General features: G+C 36.3%; 1 pseudogene; it reads left to right on the top strand.

Moving 5' to 3' along the window:
* Nucleotides 1-12,007: 12,007 nt before the first annotated feature.
* On the top strand, nucleotides 12,008-13,510 carry LOC104596670 (auxin transporter-like protein 3; annotated as a pseudogene).
* The last annotated feature ends 1,647 nt before the right edge of the window (nucleotides 13,511-15,157 follow it).

The following is a 15,157-nucleotide window of genomic DNA, read 5'->3' as shown; positions in this document are numbered from 1 at the left end:
CAGTTAATTTCAATGTTGTGGCCTCTGAGGGTCCTTGTGCAAATTCTGTGCAAAACTGGGAAATTTCATAGCTGAAATGCAGATTTTGGGAAACTGGTGTGAAGTCCAGCTGAGAGAGGGGGTGTTTTTGTGAAAAACTAAAAGCAGGAGGGTGCCTCCTAGCTGCTAAACCCAGTTTGGCGCCCCCTACTATATTAGCATGCTCCCCACGTTTTAGCAAACCCTAGGGAGCCTTTTAACCCATTATTTTCACTTTTAGCAAACCCTAGCCGCCCCTATCTAATTAATCTCCACCCTCCACTCCTTCTAATCTCCACCATCCATTCTAGGGCACTCTTTTTGTAGTTTTTAAACTCTAGGGTGCCACCTAACTTCTAATCCTCACCATTCAACCCCTAACCATTAAATCTCAGCCCTACATAATATTAACAACCCTCTCCTTTTCTTATTAGCCTTAGGAACACCCTAGAACCACCCTAACCCTTCATTCTAAACCCTAGGACACCCATATTTTTGTTAAAACCCAATTGCCACTCCCTCTTTCTCTTTAATTCCAGTTATATCCACCATTCTGTATAAAAAGGACCCCAGGGGCCCTGGATAAGGGATTAGATTCTGCCCCCAGGTAAAACAGAAGACTGATCTTGAGAAGTTCAAGGGTAAAGGAAGAGGAGGACGCCCAGGCAAGAGGAGGAGTTCCTATTTGTAGTTCACCAACACCACTACTACCACCTCTGGAATCATATCCCAACCACTTTTACTTTATTTTAGTTTTAATTTTTGTTCTTTCAATTTCAGTTTCGTTATTTACTTTCTATAATTTATTTTCATTCCATTTGATCTTCGTTTTATTTTCTACAAATCTACAATTCGGCCAAGTAAGATAGAAAGCCTAGCTCGAGAAGTTCGAGGGTCAAAGGAGAGATCCGGAGACTGCTACCTTTGATCAGATTACAGATTCTTATTTCGTTTCTTTTGTTAATTTATTTATATTTCTACACTTTTAACTTTCAGTACTGTTCGAATTCTATATTTTTCTCAATTTAATTAATTAATTTTTATATTTCAACACTTCCCTCTTGTATTCTCTTGTCTGGATTTGAGAGTATATTAATTTTTCCTTGCTTCCATGTGGATACGACCCGTTCTCACCCATTTACTGCATTAGTATTTGTTTGTGAGTCGGAATAAAATTATAAATGTTTAAACTAGTGTTCCGGGGTGTTTAACGACGTGCTTCTGGACACACCAAGTTTTTGGTGCCGTTGTCGGGGAAGCCCGGAGAAAATTTTTTATTTACTTTTTCCGGATCTGTTTCATTATTTTTTTTATTTTTGTTTTATTACTTGATTCATTATCTCATTTTAATTCTTACTTCTCTTTGATTTTGCAGGACGAAATAACGAAAGGTGGGGTACCGGAGCATTGCGGGACTACAGGAGAGAAGATAAGAGAAGATTAAATTGGATTGCGTTTCAAGTGTAGTCGTCCCATTTTATTTTTTATTTTTTTATTTTTATTTTCGAACTCTTTTTTTGTAGAATAGTGATTTTCGAATTTCTAATTAATTTTTTTCTAGATCCGATTTATTTTTTAGTATTATTTTTCCTCCATTTTGTTTCTAGATCTATTTTTCTTTCTTTATTTTAATTTCTTGTTCGAATTTCTATATTATTAGGTTTGTGCTTTTCTTTTATTTTAAATAAAAAAAATAGGGAAAAAAATTCATTTATTTTATTTTATTTTATTTATTGCCGCAAAATTTTCTTTTGTTTATTTTATTTTTGGTTTATTTTTAGAATAGCAATTTCCTTGTTAGAATTTATTTTGGTAGTAGTTAATTTCTGTTTGTTATAATTAATTGTTGCTTTATTTAATTTTTTTTTGTTATTTAATTGAATAATTAATCGTTAAATAGGAAATTGTTTAAATTTTCGAATTTGAGTTTAAATTTTGAATTTGAATTTAAATTTAAATTTTAATTCAAAATCTGAAGAATTTGAATTTGAATTTCAAATTTCGAAATTTACATTTAAATTTTCGAATTTCAAAAAAAATAATTTTTTTTGCATTTGCACTCAATCATTTAGGGTTTGTTATTTTAGAGCATGCATCATATAGGTTTATTTAATTTCTGAAATTAGTTTGTTAGTTGTGAATGTCTTAGGTTTCTTTTTATTTTAATTGCTTCTTGTGCTTAGTTTATTTTATTATTTTATGTTATTTTGCTGAATTGCATTTTAGAAATAATGCATTGTAGTTAGTTGCATTTTCTTTGTTTATTTTGTCTTTCCGTTAATCCACTTAAGGGCATCCAACTTAAATAAGATAAGGTGGGGATTTCATCACCCTTCCTTGGCCCAAAAATCACCACCCTTCACTTGCAGTTCACCCTAACCCAAATTTAAAATTTGGATAGCAAGATCCTTTAGGGAAGGCTCACGTTTGGTTCAAAGGTGTGTTGAATTTTAGGAAAGCTTATAGTTACTTTCCATAACCGGCGGTTAGTGTCATGTGTCTCGACAAATAGACAAGATTAATGGGATGGCCCAAAGACTTGACCAAGTCCTTGCATATTGTCAACAAAGTGGCCCATACCCAACCTTGTCATCCTATCCAACATGTTCCATCTGTGCAAGCCCAACCCATCATGCTAGCTAGTTCCCTATGGCGGGCCCATGTCAACCAGTCATTCCAGACCAAGTACATGCGACCAACAGATTTTTCCAACCCAATGCTAATCAATTCTTTCATCCATATAACCTTGGGTGGGAAAATCAGCCCAACTTCAGTTATAGGGACCAAGTCCAGAAAAAACCCTGCTAGATGTGCACTCTCAATGGTCTGAAGCCCAAAGCCACTAGGAGTACGAAGATTACCCCGAGACTCAACCGGTTCAACCATGTCAAACCTACACGCAGTCCCAACAACAAGACCATCCACTTAACTCCATGGCCCAACAATTTCAGAAGCCACAAGTATAGAGTTCATTCCAGCAGGTGTACCCTAGGAACCAACCGATCCAACCATATCAGACTTACCCTCAACCTCCTCAGATCCGTATAGTAGATGATCAATTCATGCAACTCCAGCAACTGGTTCTAAATCAACAGCAATCCATCGATAGATTAGAGAGCTGAATAGGACGGCTAGTCGAACCCAAGAAGAGGAGAGAAGTAGGGCAACTACCAAGTCAACCGGATGCAAATCCTAAATATCAGCCACCGGGTTTTCCTCCACAACAAATTCAACCACCTCCTAAGAACCCTCATCCTAAAAAAAATTAAAAATAAAACTAAAAATAAAAAAAAATCATTGAAGGAGATTCCCAAACAGAAAAAATTGAGGAAATTGATAAAAGAATATTGAATTTTGTAGAAATTGGTAGCAAGTGATAGGAATCAAAAATTGTCTCATTTGAATATTGTTGAAACCGTTTAGAAATTGAAAAATACTTCCAAGTTTGCCCCTACTAAGATAAGGAGAGAAAGACTGAGAAATTAGACAAAATTTTTTCAAATTGATAGAAACGGTGAAATGCCCTGAACAGTGTTAAAAAAAAAAGAATAAAAGGTCAATGGATACCCTAAACTTAGTAACCGATTCTCTTCACCTAAGTCAAGTGTCGAGATTCACGTCAAACAGAAAGGGAATGCCAAAAGACACTTACCTAACACTTAGTAACTGGGTTTCTTCACCTAAGGTAAGTGTCGAGATTTACGTAAAACGGTGGAAGGTAGCAATAAAAATAAGTGTGCATATCAAGTTCAAGGGTAGAAATCCACTATAAAAATTGATAAGAAGAATACCCATCTGATTTTCAAAATTCAATCTCAGCTTATCAAGACAGTCTACAAATGGAAGGGTATATAAGATTTTTAAGCCAAGTTTTCGTAATATTCAAAGTATGACAGTTTTACCCCTAAAGCCCAATACCGATCTATACAGAGTTTAAGAATGTTGGAATCAAGATGCTTGACTCATTCTATCAGGAATGATCTTGAGATGGGAATGATCTCTATGCTCAGTGTAATTTTAAGGCTGCATTGCTAAGGGACTAGCAATGGTTGAGTTGGGGGGTGTGATAACTCTGCATTTTGATGCCTTAAGGGCATTAATTTAGGGGTATTTTCGGCCTTAGAGTAGTCAAATTGTGTCATTTTCCTAGTTAATTTCAATGTTGTGGTTTTCTTATCAGCCTTAGGAACACCCTAGAACCACCCTAACCCTTCATTCTAAACCCTAGGGCACCCATATTTTTGCTAAAACCCAGTTGCCACCCCCTCTTTCTCTCTAATTCTAGTTATATCCACCATTCTGTATAAAAAGAACCCCAGGGGCTTTGGATAAGGGGTTAGATTCTGCCCCCAGGTAAAACGGAAGGCTGATCTTGAGAAATTCAAGGATAGAGGAAGAAGAGGACACCTAGGCAAGAGGAGGGGTTCCTATTTGCAGTTCGCCAACACCACTACTACCACCTTTGGAATCAGAGCCCAACCACTTTTACTTTATTTTAGTTTTAATTTTTGTTTTTTCAATTCCAGTTTCGTTATTTACTTTCTGTAATTTATTTTCATTCCATTTGATCTTCGTTTTATTTTTTGCAAATCTACAATTCGGCCAAGTAAGATGGAAGGCCTAGCTCGAGAAGTTCGAGGGTCAAAGGAGAGATCCGGAGACTGCTAGCTCTGATCATATTACAGATTCTTATTTTGTTTCTTTTGTTAATTTATTTCTATATTTATTTATATTTCTACACTTTTAACTTTTAGTACTGTTCAAATTCTATATTTTTCTCAGTTTAATTAATTAATTTTTATATTTTTGCAGTTTCCTCTTGTGTTCTCTTGTCCGGAATTGAGTGTACATTAATTTTCCCTTGCTTCCTTGTGGATACGACCCGTTCTCACCCATTTACTGCGTTAGTATTTGTTTGAGAATCGGAATAAAATTATAAACGTTTAAACTGGTGTTCTAGGGTGTTTGACGACACGCTTCCATACACACTAATTCTCAACTTGTGTCTTGAAAGAGATAAATATAGAGGGAACTTCACTTTTATGAGTAAGAGGAAAAATCCAAGTGTACCAGCTGAAGGAATCAATAAAACTCACGTAGTAATGATAACCAGAATGGGAACTAACAGGGGCTAGTCACCGTAAATCAGAATAAACTAGTTCAAGAGGTGTAGTTGCCTTGTAAAAACTAAGAAGAAATGATAAACGATGTGCCTTGCAAAGTGGACAGGCAATACAAAAGGACAACCGTTTATTAGACTCCATAGGAAGCTTATTCTTTTGCACTACGTGCTTTACTGTGTTGGGAGCAGGATGACCCAACCTTTGATGTCAAATGTCAAGATCAACCCATTCACCAATATATGCTTGAGAAGTGCTATTAACTAGAGGATCCGATTCATCATGAGAAAGCTTATAAAGGCCATAATCAAGTGTTCCTTGGAGCAGTGTTTTCTTCGACTTCCTATCCTTAGTAAGAACAGTAGAAGGATGAAATTCAAAGAAGACGTCATTATCATTAGTAAAACGAGCAACAGAGAAGGTTCTTAGTGACATCGAGCACATGTAAAGTTTCATTAAGTAGTAAAGATTTCTCATGAGTGGGAATTGAAGAAGTGCCAACATGTCAAATAAGCAAACCTGAGCCATTACCTATTCGTAGTTGATCCGGACCAGCATAATCAGAATGTTTCTTCAAATTGCTTAGATCATTGGTTACATGATGTGTTGCCCTAGAATCTGGATACCAACACAAGTCTGCACATGGAGAAGACTGAGATGAAGATTCAGTGAGGTGTGCTAAAGGCTTCTTTGGAGAATATTTGATGGAGGCGTCAAACCGGCTTCTACATGTTAAGGCAGAATGATTAGGTAACTTGCAGATCTGACATGGACTTCCTTTGTATCTTTTGTTTGGTTGGGGGTAAGTCCTTTGTCTCTCTCTCTTCCTCTGTCTGAAGAATAATCTGAATGCTGAGGAGTTTTGTTGTGTCCCTTGGTCACCGTGTTTGTAGAGATGTCAAGTGTGCTTAATTTTCTGGCACACTACAACTTGATTTCATGCTGGAGAAGAAGACTTTGAAGATTATTGTAAGTTACCCCTTCAGGTCTAGTGAGTACAACAATGGTGAAACTTTCATAATCGAAAGGTAGGCCCTCAATTGTCTGATATACTAAATCAGAATCAGATAATGGTTCTCCTACAGTAGATAGAGCATCAGCTATGTTTTTGATTTTGAGGAGATAATCTCCAATGGAGAGACCTCCATTTTTCAAATCATTAAGTTCAAACCGTAATTGCATAATCTTGGCCTTAGACTTTGGAGAGTAAACTGATTCAAGGAGAGACCATAGTTGTTGTGAGGTTATGCAGCCTACTACTTGAGAGAGTACATGCTCAGTTAAGGAAGAGAGGAGCCAACTCATAAGAAGTTGGTCCTGAACCATCCATGGTTTGTAGGCTGGATTCTCAATTCGAGTAGAGTGTGAAGTTGAGGGAAGAAACTGTTGTGGACACGAGCAGGAGCCATCCACATAGCTGAGAAGTTCATGCTCATAGAGTACATGCCAGATCTGAGATCGCCATAGTAAATAGTTGTGTCGATCTAATTTCACAGAGATAAGTTGAGTAACATTTGAGCAGAGATTGACAGGTCCATTGGAAGTGTTGGTGATGGAACTTTCTGAGGAGTTTTGCATGAGTGGGATTGTCTCTGATACCATGAAGGAAATAATGAAGATTGAATTCTCATGTATTTTATTGATATAATTAACTCAATATATATACACAGGTGCCGTGTCATGTTACAATAGGTAACAGGGATAAAAGCAGAGGGATAAGATATGTACAGAGGATAAGATCTACTACAACCAGATAGAGATAGAGTTGGTTTCCAACTCTAGTGTATCTAATAAGGTCTAACAACTATTGCCAAGCTGGGGTGGAAAATACTTACTCACCCAAAGAATTTATGGGTGAAACTAATCAAGGATAAATATATAAAAAACCAAAACTTTTGGCAAATTAAACCAAAGAAATTAATTTCTTGGGCTTGGAGGAGTGTTCTCCAATTTAGAGAGGTCCTTAAAAAAGGAGTTGGTTGGAAACTAGGAAATGGGAAATCTATAAATTTCTAGATAGATGTCTGGATGGGCGATAAAGCTATAGTAAATGAAGACACATACCCTCAAATAGAACATCAATGCAAAGTTAGTGAGTTCATCACTGAATCAAAGACATGGAATCAAGAAAAGATTATTGATAAAGTCAGCCCTCAACAATGTGACCATATACGTGCTATCCCTATTTTATCGAGGGATGAGGAGGATAGAGTGATTTGGAAGCACAACCTAAAAGTGAATACTCCATTAAATCAGCCTACTCCTTATTGGAAGGAAACTCAAATGCCAATGACAGAATCAAGAGACTTAGTAAAATTTGGAAAATAAAAAGCCCTACAAAATTACACTATTTCCTATATTTAGTGTTGAATAACAAACTACTAACAAAACAAAGACTAAAGAATTTAGGGCTTACTGATGTAGCAGATTGCCCTTTTGTGGAAATGAAAATGACCTAAAACATCTCCTCCACAATTGTGTTGAGGTGAGGCAAATCTAGTTAAAATATTGTGGCACTATCCCTATACCTTCACTAGTTGATAGTATTGTGGATTGATGGGATAGAATTATAACTCCCCTTCCTAGCTTTAATGAGAAGTGTATCCCGGAGAAAGCAAGTATGCTTATGTGGAATATTTGGAAGAGGCAAAATAATAAAATTTTCAATAATATAGTCTTTACAATTGACTAAGTCACTAGAAAAACTAAACGGGATTGTGAAGAGTATACAAGTAGTTGCCATCCTATCTCATCTAATAAGCCAAAATGAGGTGATGAAAGTTTAATTAAATGGAACTATCCTAGCAATGGCTTAATGAAAATTAATTTTGATGCATCCAGAAATCCATATGGTAGATGCGCAATAGGGGCCATTCTAAGAGATAGATGGGTCAAACCCTATGGGTATGTTGTAAGGATATAGGAGTTTGCTCAATTAATGAGGCTTAGGCTTGGGCAGCCCTTGAAGCCCATAAAGTTGCAGCTAAATTTCCTAAACACAAATTCATTATAGAAGGAGATTCACTTATTATCATAAAATGTCTTCACGATCGATTAGCGCCTCCTTGGAACATCAAGAACTTCATCGGTGAATGCCTTTATGTTCGCATTCGCTTCGCCCTCGTCATCTATTATTCTCATGCTTTAAGGGACTGTTTGATTGATGAGAAAATTGGACTGAGAAAGGATGGGATGAGAAATGTTGGGATGAGAAGAGGAAAATTTATTTTCTCAATTACTTATAATGTGTTTGTTTGCTGAGAAAATTTTTGTGATAAAATCCACTTTCTAGTGTTTGTTTTGCAAGAAAATTTATAGGAGAAAATTCATGCTAAACTAAAAAAAATGCATGTAATTTACTTTTATGACAACTTGCACCCCCCAAATGTATGACACATATGATTGAACTTGCCACGTGGCATGATAGTTTTATTAAACTTGTTCATTCAAAAATTTTACTTAAAAAGAGTAAGAAATGCTTAATTATTTGTACCTGCTCGTTCATCATATAATTTGTTCATAGGTCTACTCAATGTACTCATCCATAAAAAACCTGTGCATGCATTCATAAAAGAAACTAGTAGGAACTAAAATTGCTCTATTATTTGGACCTGTTGATACATCAAAGAAGTTGCATTCAATAACCTATTTCATTCAAAAAGTCATACATACCTCAATATATCATTTAAATTTGTCTTTAACCTGTAATTAGTTAATCAATGCCAATAGTTCAACCTATTCATTCCATGTAGTCATAATCATCCATATACCAATAAATCCATTGTGGTAAAATATAACCATTCATTCCACCTAGTACAAGTAGATTGGCCATCGCAAAAAAAAGGGACATTGCCAATGCATCCCCAAAAAATATACAAAATGGACGCAAAGGCTCAACCATCAAAACAAGTTTTTGTCATATATAATTAGTACCTAGTTTTTTAATAAATGTGAGTTATAATAGTTTAAGTCTTTTATTCATCCCTTCAATATGGAGGCCCTAACTTCATTTGAATCCATACCTTCTTCAAACTTGGCTCCACTCTGTAAAATGTCATAACTCAACTTTCAAACTCAGTTAAGAAAGTCATATGCTTTCATAAAAAATGCCATTGAACATCCTTTTAGGCTCATAACATCGGCATACACCTTTTCCTTGCTAAACAAACCAAACCCTCTCTCAACTGCAGATGCAAGTTTCTCGAGATGTGTAGCAATGTCTTGCACTTTTCAGCAACAATTGAAGCATATGACTTCCATTTTCCTAAAACTCTTCCTTCTGCAAAACTACTTCCCTCCACCGCTTTGCTTGAATGTTAGGATCTCCAAAATTCTCAGCCTCATCAATGTCATCAAACACATGCTCAAAATTCGGTGTTGCACTAGTGGCAATTGCAGAAATCGCATCTTGCTTATTTAGCTCCTTGGCTGTAAAGGCACCATTTCCACATACCAATGCCAATAGGTCATAGTTTGGAATGCTTTTTCATCTAAATTGCTTTGCCTCTGGATGCGCCTGCTCATTTACCATGGGAGTTCCATAATAAGTCACCTTTCGTACTAATAAGTCATCTTTCATATAATTTGTAAACCAAGTGTTTAAAGTATAAGTGTTGTTAATCTATTTTACCTCAATATATGTAGCCCAAACATAAGGTGTTGCATCTATTGTCTTGGTTGAATCATTCCACGCAAAGCCACTTTGATTCAATAGGTTTTTTAATATTGCAAAATTCCGCTTGATTGTTTTCAGCCTATTTCGTATGAGTACATTCAACTGAAAACTTAGTGCTAATAGCACATGCCGCTGCAGTGTAAGCCGGTGATTTGAAACTTTTGTCAACCTTGTTTCCAAGGTTGACCTGCTCAGCAAGTGTGTCAATGAGTAAATTATCCATGTCCTGTGTCCAACTCATATTTGTTTTTCCAGTCTTGTTTTCAGGCTGAGAGTTAGAAGAGGCCATTTCTGTTTCATGCCAATCAAATGAACAATGCAAATCAACAATATATATCCATAACACCAATTAATACAAGGTATTTTTGTATAAATAGTAATAGGCAATTAATAAAATCAAACATCATAATCGGTTAAAGAAGTGAGTGCACACAGAAAAAAAGTTATACAACAAAAGTTATATTAGAAAGAAAGAGTTAAACAACAGGAAGAAATTAATGTTGAACCCTAGATCGATACAATACATAATCAGCCCACATTTGGGTAGCTATTTCTTCTCTGAGACGAAATCCTTCCCTTTATTGTTCGTTTCTACTAACTCGTTGAGATAGTTGGGAGATTTGTGTATTGTCTGCTCTATCATCATTTAAATCATCAATTCCTGCATCATCCTCAGTATCAACTGCTTCTCGATCATACTGACGCATGATGAAATCATACGGATCCACACCCATGACATGGTTGTGTAAGATGCAGCATGCAGACACAATCTTCACCTGTGACTTAAAAGGGAAATGTTGCTGAGATACCAGGATTGGAAAGTGTTTCTTCAATACCCCAAAGATCCGTTCAATGGCATTTCTAAGTGATGAGTGTCGAAGGTTGAACAATTCTTTTGGGTTCTCAGGTTGATGTGCACCCCATTCCTTTAGATGGTATCGTGTGTTTTGATATGCTGTAATGAACCAAGTCTTTAATGAAAATCATGCGTCTACAAGATAATATTTACCTATTTAAAATATAAAAAGTTAGAAAACACGTACATACTTACCTATTAAATAAAAATGTCTCTTGTGAGAGTTTATTACTACCTTGAGGGACCTCTAATTTATGCTCTCTCCTCGGAGCATTGTTAAGCATGTGAGAGTCCGATGCGGCACCCTCCCAACCAGGTAATACATATGTGAACCACAAATTGAAAGTGCATGCAGCAAAGATGTTTTGTGTGGGATAAGATTTACGACCTCGAAACCTAGCAACATCAGTAGAAGGGACTTTCACAGGGAGGTGTGAGCCATCGATTACCCCAACACAATCCTGCTAGTAGATTTAAGTTTTTTATTATTCATATTTTTTGGTGTATACGCCATAAAGAAGACTTTATGACGGTTTCTAATTTTTGGAGGTGGTTCAGTACCTCTTGGTTGAATCAAGTACCTATTCTCCAATCTCAACAAAGCATTCAATACGTTGTTGAAATGATGCTTACAGTCTCACCAGACTGACTGAAATGAAAGCCCATTGTTCTATTCCTAACGATGTGAGCCAATATGTGTAGGAAGCGTGCCACTTGTTCTTCTACCATGCACCTCATTGTATCATGTAGTCTTCCTGTCTCACGAATAATCTTGCAAAGGTTGCTTTCCCCATTCTCAATTGGTTATAACAATCTATTTCTTTTTGTCCATTTAATCTATCTAATAAATCCCTTCGTTCAAAATCCTGGTTCACAGATGGTTCTCTATCAATATAATCCACATATTCTTGCAACAATGAAAATGTAACTGCAACCGTAGCAGTTGCAGCCCCAACAATTGCATAAAGCAAATTTTGCTCCATCTATTCATAGAAAATAAATAAACAAACAAATAAATAAATAAATTGGGGAATTCATTCTAGAATGCCTATATAATTTACATGCTGGAAAAGTAGTCAATGAAAAAAAAAAGAGCAACCATTAACCATGAATAAGTTTACTTCTTTCACTGTACCATGAATACACTAAATAAGAAAATTGAGAGGGGATGGATGATTTGACAGCCCCTTAGACAAGCCTTACAGGTTTAATAGTATGTACTTTATTTCAATAAATGGTGTATGTGTTGTACTGTAATGGAGGAAACCCACATACATAGACCAGCAGCTAGACCTCCTCAATATTCTTCCCTCTACACCACTGAGACCAGCAGTAACAATGGCGTCCGAGAAGGTGGAGACCATAGTGGCGGGGAACTATGTCGAAATGGAAACCGAAGGCAACTCTAAGTCTGCTAAGAGCAAACTATCGAAGTTCTGCGTATCTAATAAGTGTACTTTATGTTGAGTACTGGACTAGAAAAGAATGAGAAAAAGTAGATTTTAGGAACCATGTTATTCAGGTACAATTCATAATTGGTGCTTCTTTTATCTATTGATCAACCAGACAGAAGCTCCCACACACACACACCCCAACAAAGAAATAATAATAAAAAAATTCTTGGGTTTTAACTATCTCTCTCAACTGGCAAATTGAAAGATAGAGAGAGAGTTTTGATATGAGTTTTTTTATTATCTCTGCAGTGGTTTGAAGTTCTTGATGGGCTTCTGGGGAAACATTGGAGGAATGTAGGGCTGTTTTTCAACTGTACTTTCCTTCTATTTGGTTCTGTAATTCAGCTAACCATTGCATCCCTAATCCATGGGCAGGTAGAAGCCTTCTATAATATTTCATTTCAGTTTGTAAAATAACAGAAAACAGATTATTGTAAAATAACTCTTGTATACATTTCTTTTATAAATTCATTTATCTGTTCTCTCTTGTATTTTATTTGGGCATTTCAAGATTGAAGGAGTGAAACACTCGGGCCCAACAAAAATGGTTTTATATTTCACTGGAGCTACCAACATTCTGTACACATTTGGTGCACATGCTGTGACAGTGTAAGCAATACCCATGAGTGAATATACATGTCTCCATACATGCATGAATTAATATATAGATACACATACACATCATACATGTATATATACTACAGGAATATGACATTAATAAGTACACCCATGCATGCCTGTTTGAAAGTCTATGCATGTAATTTGATAACTTTGGAATGACTGTAGAGAGATAATGCATGCAATGTGGAAGCCACAAAAGTTCAAGCTAGTCTACTTAATGGCAACACTCTATGTCCTAACCCTAACTCTACCATCAACAATTTCTGTTTATTAGGCCTTTGGGGACATGCTTCTCAACCACTCTAATGATTTCTCTTTACTGCCAAGATCTGGATTTAGAGACACAATACTAGATGGGTCCTCTTCTTGTTTTAAGTATACTGGTATTAATTTGATCCATGGCCTATCAAATTAATGTGTTCTCAGGTTTACTAATAATGGGTCGATCTGTAGAATTTGAGTCCATGCTTCTAATAAGGTTGTTTAAATCTTCTGTGCCATTTTTGGGTCCTTTGTGTAGTTTATAACATTCGGATTCGCATGCACTCCACTGTACTTTGTGTGGGAGAAGTTCATAGGGATGCATAACACCAAGAGCTTATTCAAGAGAGCTCTATCCAGACTACCTGTGGTGATCCCAATATGGTTCCTGGACTATGCCATTGAACAGCAAATGGTTGTCAAACAAGTTTTTTGGTGCATTACCTGGCTAGTGGTTCCTCAAGAAGCAGGAAGTAGAAAGCAGAATCTGTTTGGATTCGATTGATAAGTAATAACCTGCATAAGAACAGTATGCAGTAGCTCTTGTGGATTCCTTGGTTAAGAACTTGTCAAGATGGTTGGAATTTGGTTCTTTTGTTTTGTTTTTTTTTTTTTTTTTTTTGTGTGTGTGTGTATGTGTAAATTCTAAAAGATTATATTGACAAACTCTTAATATGGAATGACTAAGTATTGCATTTCAATCCGATTTGGACAGTAAATTTGTAATTTTTAAACAACATCCGGGACTCCGGGTTTCATGTAAAAAGTTTCATTTGGTTTGGATTGGATTGGATCCAATCTGGTCCATTTGCATTTCAATTGGACTGGATTGGATCTGATTTGTATGGGGGTTGGACCGGATTTGGTCCAGTCCATTTGTAAATGGACCAATGTTGGACTGAATTGGATTGGACCAAATCTAGTCCAATTGACAGCCCTACTGTTAAGTCGACACCATGGCTTATGCAATCACTAGGATTAGGGATTGTTTTTTTACAAGTCCAATCCTTGTTTGAATCGCTTTGTTTTGACCCTACATATGATTATGGAAGAAAGAATTTCTTTTACAGACTGAATTTGTTCATTAACTCTATCTCAACTTCAGAATAAAACCAAAGTCCATTTCTTAGCTTCTTTTAAAGAAGGTAAGGAGATCTATTACCAAAAAAGGGAGATGAAAATATATATCAATCAGACCCAGTTTACATCAAGGCTTTTTCTCCATCGACAAGGTAGTTGTGTAACTTCAGACATAACCTCTTACCCGATATAGTACTCTTCTTTCTATTGGAAAAACAAGGGGATGCCACCTTATCAAATACTCTCTTTAATCATTAATTGTATGACAATAAATAGCCGTAATTTCACTTCACATGAAGAGGATTAGAAGAGTGAAAAATGGGTTTTATTCTTCCTTCCATATTGAGTAGGCTTTTCATTATCAAACATCTTCCTTCTGTGTCAATGGATCGGATTTGGGCTGGATCCATCCAAATCGAAATCAACTTGAAAGAGTAAGATGGACCAAGAAGACATATTGAATTGGATTAGTCCAAACTTAATGGCCCAAAGTATTTATTGGATTGGATTGGATTGTAATGGATTTATATAGGACTAGATGGGATTTAGTCAATATCTGACCAAGTTCTCATGTACTCATAGGGAACATGTGTTTCCAGTTGGGGAAATGATAAGGATGCAAGGGCTGGGGAAATTTATGTCTTTATATTGCTGGGCAGCAGAGGAAGCACTTCCGATCTCCAAATGGTGTTATCCTGAGTTTCAGTTGGCTTGACTTGGATTTAACTTTAGATGTTTTTTATTTTTTATTTTTTTGTGTTCCAGGGGCATTAAGGGCTGGGGACAGAGGGTCCAGGTGAGGTCCACTGACCTTACCATTGAGAGGTGCAGAGTGATCATCCCAGCTAGTGGTAATGGGTCATTGGCAGTTCATGAGCTGTTAAGAGTCCTTGCCTCCTTTTCGATTGGCCCATTGGGTCAAGCCAATGGTCCATTATTCATCATAAAGAAAAAATGAGAATTTAGAATCCCATCAAAAGTGCAAAAACATACCAATGCTCCATTATTCATCATACAATTAAGGAACATTACTTCAAGAAAGAAATTAAAAAAAAATGCAAAATGGCAGAGC

Source organism: Nelumbo nucifera, chromosome 1 (assembly GCF_055504915.1).
Source record: "Nelumbo nucifera cultivar China Antique chromosome 1, China Antique-T2T, whole genome shotgun sequence".
Lineage (NCBI taxonomy): Eukaryota > Viridiplantae > Streptophyta > Magnoliopsida > Proteales > Nelumbonaceae > Nelumbo > Nelumbo nucifera.
Note: the sequence above shows the minus strand (reverse complement) of the source record. Positions and strands in the feature narration are given on the sequence as shown.